This window comes from Rhagoletis pomonella, unplaced genomic scaffold (genome assembly GCF_013731165.1).
Source record: "Rhagoletis pomonella isolate Grant_MI unplaced genomic scaffold, Rhpom_1.0 Rhpom_scaffold_00005, whole genome shotgun sequence".
NCBI lineage: Eukaryota > Metazoa > Arthropoda > Insecta > Diptera > Tephritidae > Rhagoletis > Rhagoletis pomonella.
The window spans coordinates 44,434,486-44,447,362 of NW_023458559.1; the positions used below are offsets into that span (position 1 = coordinate 44,434,486).

Sequence of the window (12,877 nt, forward strand, 5' to 3'; positions counted from 1 at the left end):
AAGAAAAGAAAAGAAAAGAAAAGAAAAGAAAAGAAAAGAAAAGAAAACAAAATAAAAGTAAAGAAAAGTAAAGAAAGAAAATATGTAAATCGAAGACAAATAAAATGAAATTATGTTCAACGAAATGAAGCAAAATAAAATTTAATTAAATAAAACTAAATGGAAAATTGAAATGAAACGAAGTGAAGCGAATAAAATGAAATAAAAGAAACGAAATCACCATAAATGAAGTGAAATGAAGGAAATGAAACTTGGCTTTAGATTCTTCTGTTTTGTAAGTATTCTTACATCATTGTAGCCCCACACCGTTATCAAACCGAATGTTGTGCAAGGTGTGTTGAAGGTGAAGGTTGTCCTTGGTTCAGGCAAAACTGGAAAGGTAGAGCCGTACTAGTAGAGTCTTACAGATTGAAGGCGTTGACTCTCTTTACCAGAAAATCGTTGAGATGTTGATAATGTAAAATATTTCAGTGAAAATTATAATTGAAGTGGCCTTTTTCTTTATTCGTAATTAGTGAAGATTTACTGAACTTTTTCGCAATTTTATCGTATCAGTAGATCTGAAATTTATCCGAATGTGATACATTTTTTCACGAAAATTATACCTTAATCCGCAGCGTGTTGTCAGATAACCAGCGAAGACTCTAAGACTCTCCCAGCTAAGTTTAATCAGTAGCTTAAGGGCTACCCGAGAGAGAGAGAGAGCAATAAATCTCCTGCATAGCCTTACATACACTAGTGGATTGCAAACTGAGAAATCTTTCAACTTGAATGGACCATAGAAAATCTGGGAATCTTATAAGCCTCATTAGGTGACAAGTTTGGCGAAAATATCATCCTTTTCGATATCCTCATTAGCTTAAGACCACCACAAGGTAACCTTGTTAGGGCTTCGTAGTTTGTCCAGTGCACTTTTGCAACTACTTATATACTGGCTTGCATGTCGTTTTTCAAGCGGCCTATGATTTTTATGCAGTCAGGCTGTTCGAAATGATGTCTATAATGGCGCCATTAGTTTTTCTAGGAAGACATTCGTGTGCACAGTTTAGGCCTATGGAGGTGGGATTTCACTCTTATAGTTTCCATAAAAAAAGCCAAATTAAAATCTGAAGCTCTTAAGAAAGTGGCGTATCTAATATTTCAAATGTTTCGGAACTTGTTTGGGCGATGCAAGCAAAGAACAAGATGCAGATATTAGAGGATGAATAAATCTTTTTTTTTTATCATTATAAGAACCTTTTCCTAATTTCTATTTCTATACCAAAACAGAATCTTACCTGAAAAGTAAATATTGTATTAATGAAAGCTTGCAAATCGTATAACTTGTGTGCTGTTGCTTATAAATAAATTGTATTTAAAGCTTTTACAATCTCTGCAAATAAAAAATCATCGAGGGATATAAAATCATCAGTAACAGGCTCATCACAGTCAGCAGCAGCAACAGTAGGCAACATTTTTACAACAGCAAGCAGCGAGGAGACAAACTTACTTTCCTTCTCTTTAGCTTCCTATGAACATATGTATGTATGTACATTACACTTGGCCAAAAATGCATGTGAAAAAATAAAATCGGAAAAAAAACTATTAGAACTATTCTTCTTAGAAATGGTATATAATTCTTGAACGTCAGGAGATTCCCTATAATAATACCCAATTATTTATTTAACCATTTTTTCATAGTAACTTTCTTTTATAGGTCCCCCAGATAAATAAAAAATCCTTAGTATTGAAAACTGGTTAAAACACATTTGGGTATTGATATTGGAAGTCTCCTGAAGAGAACCGAACCAGAGTTTTTCAATCAAAAAATATCGACGTACAAGAATTCTATACCATTTCTACGAAAAGTTCTTTTTTCCATATACTATACATGGTAAACTTTCAGAACTTTGAGCGACCTCTAAATATTTTTTGATTTCTAAATAAAAACTTGGGGTATATTTTGTTTCGATATAGAACAATCCTAGGGGAAGAGAGCATTAAAATTCTTTAATTTACTTATTTTTGACCATCCTAATGTACACGTATGTATTGTAATTTTTGCTTGTGGAAGAAGGTATATCCTCCGTCATTCTACGTTGCTGCAGAACGCGGAAGGTGAGTGAAACGTCAGTGTGCCAAGCGTTTCACGGACGCCGACATTAAGTAGCAGCAGCGTCTGCCAGTCTGCCGCGAAATTTGTCTGCCAGCATGTCTACTTGGAAGCGTAATAAAAAAAGAATAAGAATAAAAAAATCGAATTCCTTTATAAAAGTAGAAAGAAAAGAAAATATAAAATATAAAGCCAAATGCATGTATGTACATACATATATTTGTATGGCCAAGAAACTAAATCTCCAGACACGAACCTTTGTGATTTAAATACCATTTTTGCACACATTTTTGAAGGGTGTTTTATAGTCTTATTTGCCTTTGTGTATACTTTGTTACACATGTTGCTTGCCATCTTTTGGCTGATATCTTGATCAGCTAAAAATATACGCTGCGAGTAACCAAACAAAAGAAATGAAATATGTATCTCAAATGAACTACAAAGCCAAAAATGCTCTACAGACAACGAGCCCCCAAATATGCGAACAATCAAAGCAAGGAGAGGCCGACAAACGGCTACCGACAGCCGGTGAAATAAATGGCTGGCTGATGATGGTACGCGTAGGTTTATAATAACTTTGCAACTGAAAGCAGGCAAAATAAAAAAAAGACACCCTGCCGAGAAAATATGAATTAGTAGGATAGTATTTACCTGCCGAGAAAATATGAATTAGTAGGATAGTATTTACCTATGTGAGACAGATTGGCTTGGCACCACTAAGAGTAAAGTTAGATCAAAGATTAAGGTTAAGATTACGATTGAGAATGAGCCTAAGATTAAAATTAAGATTAAGATAACGATTAAGATTCGAATTGAGACTTAGAATAAGTTTAAAGTTAAGATTGCGATTAAGAGTGGGAGTAAGATTAAGGTTAAGATTAAGATTAAAAAGGTTAAGATTAAGATTAGTATTAAGATTAGTATTAAGATTAAGATTATGATTAAGATTAAAATTAAGATACAGATTAAGGTTACGATTAAGATTAACATTAAGAGTAGGATTAAAATTAACTTTAATATTAAGAATAAGATTACGATTAAGATTAAGATTAATATTAAGATTGAGCTTAAAATAAGATTGAGATAGGCATTAAAATTAAGATTAAGATTAAAATTGAGGCTGTGACTGAGATAGATTTAGAATGAGGTTGAGATTAAAATTAAGATTAAGATTTACATTGAGCTTAATATTAAGATTAAGATTGAGATTTAAATTTAAATTGAGCTTGAGATTAAAATTAAGATAATTGTTCCCTACTATTATGTAAAACAATAGAAATATGATGAGCTATCGAGTAATAGAAATAGTTTTCACTTCAGTCGCTCGTTGGATCCACATTTTATTACTTTTATTATGTTTTGTTTAATTAAATTTATGTATTTTACAAACAAAACAAAAATTATCCTTCGCAGTCGGTAGGATTCGAACCTACGCTCCCAGAGGGAATCTGATTTCTAGTCAGACGCCTTAACCGCTCGGCCACGACTGCCGTTTGATTGAGAAGATGATTACGCTATAAAAAATTGTACTCTACAATCGATTGAGACATAAAATAATACCATATTTAATTTAGTGTTTTTACATTTTTATCAGCTGAAGCTTTTTAAATTTACGTGATTTATAACAGACAAAATTAATACAAATAAGTCATCAACGCAAATATGTACATAAATATGAGCCGTCTATTTTGAAAGTGGCATAAGTACCTTTATTTTTAAATCGATATATGTAAAGGTTTGCATTTTAGCACGTTTAAAAATATTGATTTCGGAAAGATTTACTTGTATTTGTCATCCTATGGTATTTTCCTCAGTAAAAATAATTTCGTATAGTTATGAAAAATCACTACCTTTCATTACGGTAAAGTGACTTATGCCACTTTCAAAATAAATAGTTTAGAAAAATTACTGACTTATATCAATTTAGTCCAATGTCTTTTACTGAATTGATGTTTTGAAAGGACAGTGATTTACTAAAATTTATGATTAAAAATGATGCGTCATGACTTATTTTGATGTGTTTGGGATCGCTGATTGCCAATCTGAGGTCCGATTTACAAATTTCAAAATGGCGAATCCAATATGGCGAACATATTTTTGAAACTTCCTTGTATTAGTTTGAAACTTGTTACTCGAGGGGTTTTGGGATCGCTGATTGCGAATCTGAAGTTTGATTTACGAAATTCCGAATGGCGGACCCAATATGGCGTAAAAAAAAAATTTAATCACTTAGATTCGCTTAAAACTTTACATTTGGGGGTTCTTAAGGTCACTGATTACGAATCAGGAATCAGATTTGAAAAATTTAAAATTTCGGATCTATTTTGGATCTACCATCTATCACGGGAATCGAACATACATACGTACTTGGCGTATGAGTAACATTCTCATCCCGACTAACAATATGGGTACCAAATAAATTAAACAGGGACGAATTGATATTGAAAATGCCCTTTTAAATATATTTATTTTTTACGCTATTAAAATAGAAGAGCGAAATTCGAGGAGGATATAGTCATGTGTATATTAATCCTTAACCTATAATTTTTCCAAAATAAATACTGCAAGTTTGCTAGGATACTCAAAGACATAATTTTAAAAGGACATTTTTATTACCTATTCGTAGACTTTCAAAGTAAACATTTTCGTTATACCGCTGATTAGTTAAACTTCTCGCGAACAAAACTCCAGTAGTTCTCAACATTTCAATACAATTAACAGATACCGTTAGATTCTAATTGGTGTTACCGTTAACTAGATTTTTTTGAAAGGGTGTTTTATGGCACTTTCAAAACAAACGGCTATTAAACTTCAATATAAAAAAATTTTTTCAACCACATTGTATACACTGCACTCGTAAAAAAATCTATAAAAGTCTTAAAGCATGTTATCCGTAACTAGCTCCTCTTAAAAAATCTCTGCTATTCCACCTGTTTGATCCTCTTAAATATCTATCCTTCCTTAAAAAAATGAAATAGTACAATTTACAACTTTTAAAATATCAACAACAAAACCATTTTATCCGCCTATAGAAAATTTTTATCAATCTCTCAAGTTGACTATTTTTCAAATTTAAATTTTATCCAAGAGTTTTGCAATTATGAAAAAAAGCATAATATGGGTATTCATAGAAACGCATCTTATGAAAACCGAATTTAATGCGCTTAAAAAAGTTGCATCGTGAAATAGTAGTTATCGTAAGCGTTTTGTTTTTCAAATTTTCATCCATTCATATAAATATTTTTTACAGTTATAATATTTACCTTCTTTAACTCCTTTACAATTTATTGATATTTATGTTTTAGCCGTTTAAGAACTTGTTTATCCTCATCTTACAATTACCGAATACCATTTTAAAGCCACTTTGCGATTCCTTTAAAAGTATTTATAATAAATTTTGTATCCAAGTACTTAAAAGTGCCTTACAGCGACTCACATTGATATTGGTAAGCCTTCAGTATGGAAATTTTTTACCCGGATAGCAAAACTTGTATCCGTTCATACAAACACTTCTGAAAACAACCAAATATTTACTACTTTTTGAGTTCCTTTACCATTTTCTTAAGAATTATATTTATCCGTGTAAAAAAACAAAACTTGCATCCGAATATGTACTTCAAATCCTTTCCTAGCGTTAAATTTTAAATTTTTTAAGACACTAATTATGAAAATCTTTTACTCATATACATATGTAAAATTTTCTTCCTGCATACAAATGTTGTTTGAAAAAAAAACAATGAGAAAAAAATTATATTCGCTTCGCAGTCGGTAGGATTCGAACCTACGCTCCCAGAGGGAATCTGATTTCTAGTCAGACGCCTTAACCGCTCGGCCACGACTGCCCGATGCAAGTTCAAACGTTTTAACTTATAAACTTACTTGGCTTAACATTTAACTCATTTACTTTATTTAATTATGTTCTCAATGATACAATATGTATGGTTTACTGGCGCGGTTACACAAATATCTAGAAATATTTTAACATTTGGCTTTAAACAAATTAGAACTATCTCATTTGTACGAAAATTAGATGAATGATTTGATTGAAAGAAAATTTTTAAGTACATTTTTTTTTCTGCTTCCAATTAACTAAGCATGCATGCATATCTTTTACACTTCGTTAAACAAGCTTTTAAGTGTAGCAAACCATGTTGTTGGCCTACTTTCAGCTTTTCACTATAGCTACATACATACATGTACATAAATATGTATGTACATAGTTGAATAGTTAGTTGGAAAGAGTTTTCATGGAATTGAGTGCCATCTTCATTTTTATTTTTTGGGAGATGTGCATACAAACCTATTGAATAATGAAATTCTCAGAATTTAAATCAATTAATTTTCTTTTGAGTATGGGTATGGGTTAAACCCAACTGTTAATTAAATGGATATATATGTATGTATGTATGTACTAGTACATATGTAATTTTCTTTGAAATTTCGCGACGCCATCATTGCGATACGAATATCGCTGTAGCTGTGGTTATTGATCGGTGGGTTAATCAATCACTTTCCTGTAGAATTTGTCGCGTAGACACCTCTCGAAAATTTTGTTGATTGCTTTTTCATTTAGCGTACGTCATTTAGTCTACCAATTGTGAGATCTTTCTGTGAGAGTTGTGCCGCTTCAAGAGTGCCTTACAGGAATTACAAACTTGTCGAGCTTACTTAGGTAAAATTTCGTGAGCATTGTTGTGTCTGTGATCCGATATTTCTTATCGTTATCATCGTAATTATTCCATTTTGTTATCGATATAATTTCATGCTTGGACATGGGAAAAATTTTTATTCATCAACAATGGAATATTTATCGATATAGATATAGATAGTGGCTGCGTGACTAGAGTAGTATGTAGTGCGTTCTATGACTCCGCATGAGTTGAGCTCGATTCCTGGTCCTTGGAATGCAATGACAAACCCCCTAGTATATATATTTGCCATAAAAAAGCTTCTCATAAAATCGTTATCAATATTATATCGCTACTTGAACTCAGTTATGTAAGCATAAGTGTTTATATTTTTATCGGTATCGATATTTGGCAAGGTTACGTATAATTATCTTTATAACTGTTATTATGTTTCGTTTTTGTTGTCGATATCAATATTAATATTGGTACTTCTTTGTAGTTTAAAATTATCGATTATAATCGTTGTTATTATCTTTCATACTTATAGAATTCGATATAGTTTTCGATTTTTATCGATATTGTTATCGAAATAACTACTGTCATCCATATACCGGAGACCGTAACGGTATGATCTATATAATAAATGTCATATTTTGATCGTTAAAATTGGATTTTATTTTTTCGATCAGATTTCACCGTTATTTTATGAATTTTATTTTTTCGACTAAGAATAATCGTTACCTTTAAACTTTTTTTTCGATAAATTTTTTATCGTTATTTTTGATTTAAATTTGTCGACCATATTATAACCGTTATTTTAAGATTTAATTTTTTGGATCATAAAAAATTTAAAGCGGTTGCAAAAATGGTTAATAATGAAAAAAAATTAAAAACCACAAAACAGCCATTTAATTTGGCCGAAAAATAAATGTCCAAATTCTCGATCGAAAAAATTTAAATCATAAAATAACGATTTTGAATGGTTTAGAAATAAAAAATCTTGGTATTTAACGGTTAGTATTGGTGCCTGTCATTTCTTTCTTATAATAATTTTGTGTGTTATGGCATGTTTATGTAATTTTTCTTCCACCACAAAAAGTTTTCGTACAGAGACTTTTTTTACAATAGAAATAATATTTTTCTAAAAGAAAAATTTCGTTAGTTTTTTAAATAAAATATCGTTCATTTTGTAACATAAAATATTTAAATATAAGTTTCAGACTTTGTCTAAAATTTAGAAAAACTAACAAAATTTTTAGCAAGATTTCAAACTTTTTTGTCATAATTTTACAGTATGCAGTTTATAGCCCATTCAATTTTAGTATAATAATGTGCTATTTTGAAGTTGCTAAAATATTCCGTTGATTTTTGATAATTTTTTCTGATGGTGTTGTTAATTTTCTTGCATAAATAAAAAATTTCGAACATACATATGTACTTTGTATGGAAGAAAATGCGTGACACCGTCATCAAAAAATTATCAAAATACTGTCTAAAAATTCTCACAAAAAAGTGCGAAATTTTACTGTGAACTTAGCAAAATTTTCAAAATTTTAGACAAAGTTTGAAACTTATATTTAAATCGCTTAAATTATATCTTTACCTTTGAGCAATGTTAAAAAAAAGTAAGGACAAATTTTTTAAGAAAAGCATAAAATGGTGTATATTATAAAATTAACAATATATTAAATAAAAATTAGCGAACGGTTTTTTATAAACTATACTAAAATTTCCAACAAAATTTTTTTATGAAAAATATTTTAATATTCTAAAAAAATCTCTGTGCGGAAAATACAATCCTCTACATTTCGTATCAAATTATATTCTCTGTTGGCTTCGAATAGCCTTTTCAAATACTAGTTCAATTAATTTTTTTCTTCGTCCGCTTCCCAAAGCTCGTCTCATTGACTTTAATTACTCACCGCTACACCATTTGTTTGTTTCCAAATAACTACTTGTAAATATTGCAAACATTCCTAGAAACACATAAGTAAAATTAATGCATATTCACCACACTAAATACGCTCTAACAAATCCACAAAAACCACAAACACTGGCAATTAAATATATGAATTCTTAGAAAGAAATCAACTGCCAGCCTGAATACCAGACGGTTGACTAAATGTAACCAGCATTAATTCATATTTCAACAGGCCAATTTGTCTGCCTGCCGGCCTGTGTGTGTGATGGCATTTAGTGACACTTTCATACATACATATATACATATGTGCCGTTGGGCATGAATTCGTAAATGTGCGTATTTATACATTGTTATACGAAATTCACATGTAAATTTAATTGTAATTGGAATTACTCATACGCACTGCTGAATTGTACTGCCTGTATTGCCTGCCAGCCGCTATGCTATGTACGAGTATGTATGTAAATGGAATTAAAGGTGCGCATGCATGCATCAGTTTGCTTGGCTATGAATGGGCACACACGCAAATGCCTGAATTTTATTACTTTCGCGTGCTTGCGTCAAAGGCTGTTCGCATATTTGAATTGTATACATTTTGTCACTGGTTGGCAAACAATTAAAGGATATGTGGTACAAGTGTTGAGAGACAAATAAAAATTAAGCACACAGGTGCGTCAGTCAGCTGCATTGAAATGTGAGATATACAGGCGTGTGCAAATAATTGATTTTATTTTTGAATTATTTTCTTCTTTTTACTAAATTAATGATGCGAAAAAGTATATTTTGGCGTATGGTTAATGAATGTTATGCAAATTCATGTCTTTGCATCAACCGAGCTACTTAAAAAAACTTGATGTTTCGACTACAAAAGTTTTCGTAATATTTTTGTATACAATGTCACCGCCTTTAAGAAAAAATTTTAACCATAAATAGGAAATACGCTCAAGACAATCATAGAAATTGTAATCGATAATCGATATCGGAAAGTTATCGATAGTTTTATCGAAAAGTTATCGATAGAAATATTTATCGTGTACTTTTTGGACGAATATTTATCGAATAATATGTGGACCAATCTATTGAAATTGTTATACATATGATATGTTCGATTTATTACTGCCGGAATTGGCAGGACTCGGAAGAAGCATCGCTCTCGGATCATCAGCACATAGGCTTCGAGATTCTTTACAGCTTTATTGAATGTTATAGCAGACTCGTTGCTCACCATCATTCACATAATCGACGAAATAGAGATCGCAGCGGATCTGATCAACAGGTTCATGACAGCTCAATTACTGGTTCCACCTTTATGGAACGTAAGGTTCCGTGGTGGAACGAGGAACTGGATGCAAAGCGCAAATCTGTTAGAATGTTTTTCAACAGCGACAAAAGGACTCTACTGTATAATTGTCCATCCGGCTGTGTCTCATGCATCCATAGCATGGTGGTAGAAGACACTGTAAAAAAACTGAAATACTTCGCATTAATAAACTGCAAAGATTGGCTTGTCTAGTGATAATCCCCGATCCCGAATATTGAGAAAATGGGATCCCTGCACTTGATCCCAGATACGTAGGTTCAAGGATGGAGGACAGAGCAGGTGCAGATTTTTTTTGGACCTAGCACCAAACCATCCAATTACCATGGACAAATGGCCCGCCCAAGGCGTTTCAGGCTGAAATAGTCGCAGTTTTTAACTGCGCAAAATTAAACCTTGAAATGGGTTTGAAGGTGCCTGACTAGTTATTTATCCAGATATCCAAGCAACCATTAACTAACTAACAATGTTCGATTTCGCTTTCACATTTGCTAAGATAGCTCTCAAATCCTGAGTAATAGAAACTTTAAAGAAAATAAAAATTCAAAGGAGCACTTCTAATTACTTACAAATTAATGTAGATATGTATTTAGTTATACATAGGTGTGCAGGCCACAACTGTTGAATGGTATTTGAATTTTGTTGCTGTGCATAAAACCAGTGACAGCAGCACCAAAAATAACAGCCGCACTATTACTCATGTCATGACAAAGCGACGTCGAAAAAAGGTAAAATAAGAAAGTAAGCATTGGTGAGGGAAACGGGCTTGCCGTAATGCGGTTTTACTTTATTAATCAGGTTGTTTAGAACATGAAAAATTTTCGACGCTCTAAGTAGGCATTTACATATTTCTATACAATAAGGCAGCAAAAATAATTGCAATATATCCTGCGAATTACAGCGAATGTCGCAATCACAAAGGAACTCCTTTAATTCTATTAATTAACAGCTGCTACTATTTAACTTGCTACGCGCTTACCATTAGCGATTAAAGTCTCCTAGGCTCGGTAAATGATATGTAACAAGTTCAGATTTGCATTTCAAAGCCACCGACCACCAGCGATTGGCCGCCCCTCTAATATCATTTATTAAATCCTTTGCTCGGCCTTCAACTACAGCCTCACACCTTGTTTGTAGATAATGAAAATTATAATTCGTTGTTCATTGTGTTGCCTTTGTATTCGAGCGGTGCTTTCGCCGAAAAGTCAGCTCATCAGGCAGTCGAGCAGGCAAGCACCTGTGTTAACATCATATGCCGGTAAAATAAACACTACCGTTTGTCGGCCTTGCTCGCTGGTATGGTTGTTTATTTTATCCTTATTGTTATTTTGCTCTTGGCTATCATGTAGCAGTGATAATACTGTGCAACAAAAACGAAAATATTTCCAAATACACGAATCAATCACCACCATACCTAACGAAACTGGGGGTCAAATATAATAAAACCGCGTTTTTAGTTTCTCTCTGATTTTTTTAAAGGACTTTGAAAGATATGATTATTTAAATTTTTGTTTTTTAATCGAGCGCGAAGGGGACAATTTTCTGGAATAAAAACAAAAATATTTTATTTTGGTTTTTGGTATGCATTGAAAATTCCATTTTCATAAATTTTTATTCTAAGCTAATAAAGTTAGAAAGTTGAAATTCGAGGATATGAACGTGTATATAATGGTCCTTTAGCGCTTAATTTTTTCAAAAATAAATATTGGAAATTTTCAAGGATATTGAAGGATAAAATTTGCAAAGGATATTTTCAATACCTATTCGTACTTGTGCGCCAAAAAAGTGAATATTTTCGAATTCTGCAGCATTTTCTACATCTCATTTAAATTTTTAACCGACTTCAAAAAAAATAAGAGGTTATCAATTCGTAGGAATATTTTTTTTTATGTTACCGCATAACTTTGGACCACGTCAACCGATTTCGATGATTCTTTTTCTGTCGGAAAGGTAGAGTGTCTCACAGGTGGTAACATATAATTTGGTTTAGATCCGATCATTGGATCATGAAAAAATTAACGGAACTCCAAAATTTTTATATGAGAATTGAAGTCGTTTTTTTTGCTTAAAAATTACTTGTTAAACAATTTTTTTAACTAATCATAGCTTTGCCTTTAAAAAAAATCGTAACGCAGTTTTACGAATATAGTTTCGCGAATATATTGATTTTTTTGTATGTACTGTCGCACGGTGTATTTTCAGGGTCAAATTTGTGGGAGGTCATTTGTCAGCTGTTATGCGCGCGTGGATTCGTGCTGTGTATTATGAGTTGTCACAATTATGTTGATAGGCAATTTCATGAAAACATTAGTCGCACACTTAATGAATAAATATTTTTGATAAAAGCTGATGGATTTAAAAGCAACTCGCTAACTTTATTTACACAGGATACTGATAGTGTTCAATTAATCGCAAGGACAACGTTTATGTATTTGCACGAAACAGTTCTACTAAGAAGTTTATTTTGTATCATATAGTCAATTTAGTTGCCAAGTTCAATTGCAAGAATCTGGCATTACTAGAAGCCACAAGAATTTATTCACTTGCTCATTATCGGCTTGACATTGCAGAAAGCATTTTGATCCAAAGAAGTCCGGAGCTATTAGTTAAGAAAGTCATAATGTAAATCAAATATTTTTCCCTGGGGATAGTTCCAAAAGTGCTTTCTTCACGCTGTTGGTGGGTATACCACCATACTACAGTAGACCACGTGGTGATAGGTCAGACGAAAGCTATGCATAACCAAAGTACCACAGCCGGTCTCAGAACGCATGTCTCTAACGGAAAGTTGAGGCCTTCATATTCATCTTCATCTTCATCTTCATCTTCATCTTCATCTTCATCTTCATCTTCATCTTCATCTTCATCTTCATCTTCATCTTCATCTTCATCTTCATCTTCATCTTCATCTTCATCTT

At 32.1% G+C, this 12,877-nt stretch overlaps 2 protein-coding genes and 2 non-coding genes across 8 annotated transcripts in view; all 4 read right to left on the reverse strand.

Annotated features, from left to right (window-relative positions):
• LOC118739040 (nuclear hormone receptor FTZ-F1) overlaps positions 1-12,877 on the reverse strand; it is a 628,268-nt gene that overhangs the window by 233,047 nt on the left and 382,344 nt on the right. The window lies entirely within an intron of this gene.
• The window catches only part of LOC118739047, an 86,667-nt gene that overhangs the window by 48,183 nt on the left and 25,607 nt on the right, over positions 1-12,877 (reverse strand). The window lies entirely within an intron of this gene.
• Positions 3,501-3,582, reverse strand: Trnas-aga. Its single transcript has one exon. It is a non-coding gene; the product is annotated as a tRNA-Ser (tRNA).
• Positions 5,853-5,934, reverse strand: Trnas-aga. The gene has a single exon. It is a non-coding gene; the product is annotated as a tRNA-Ser (tRNA).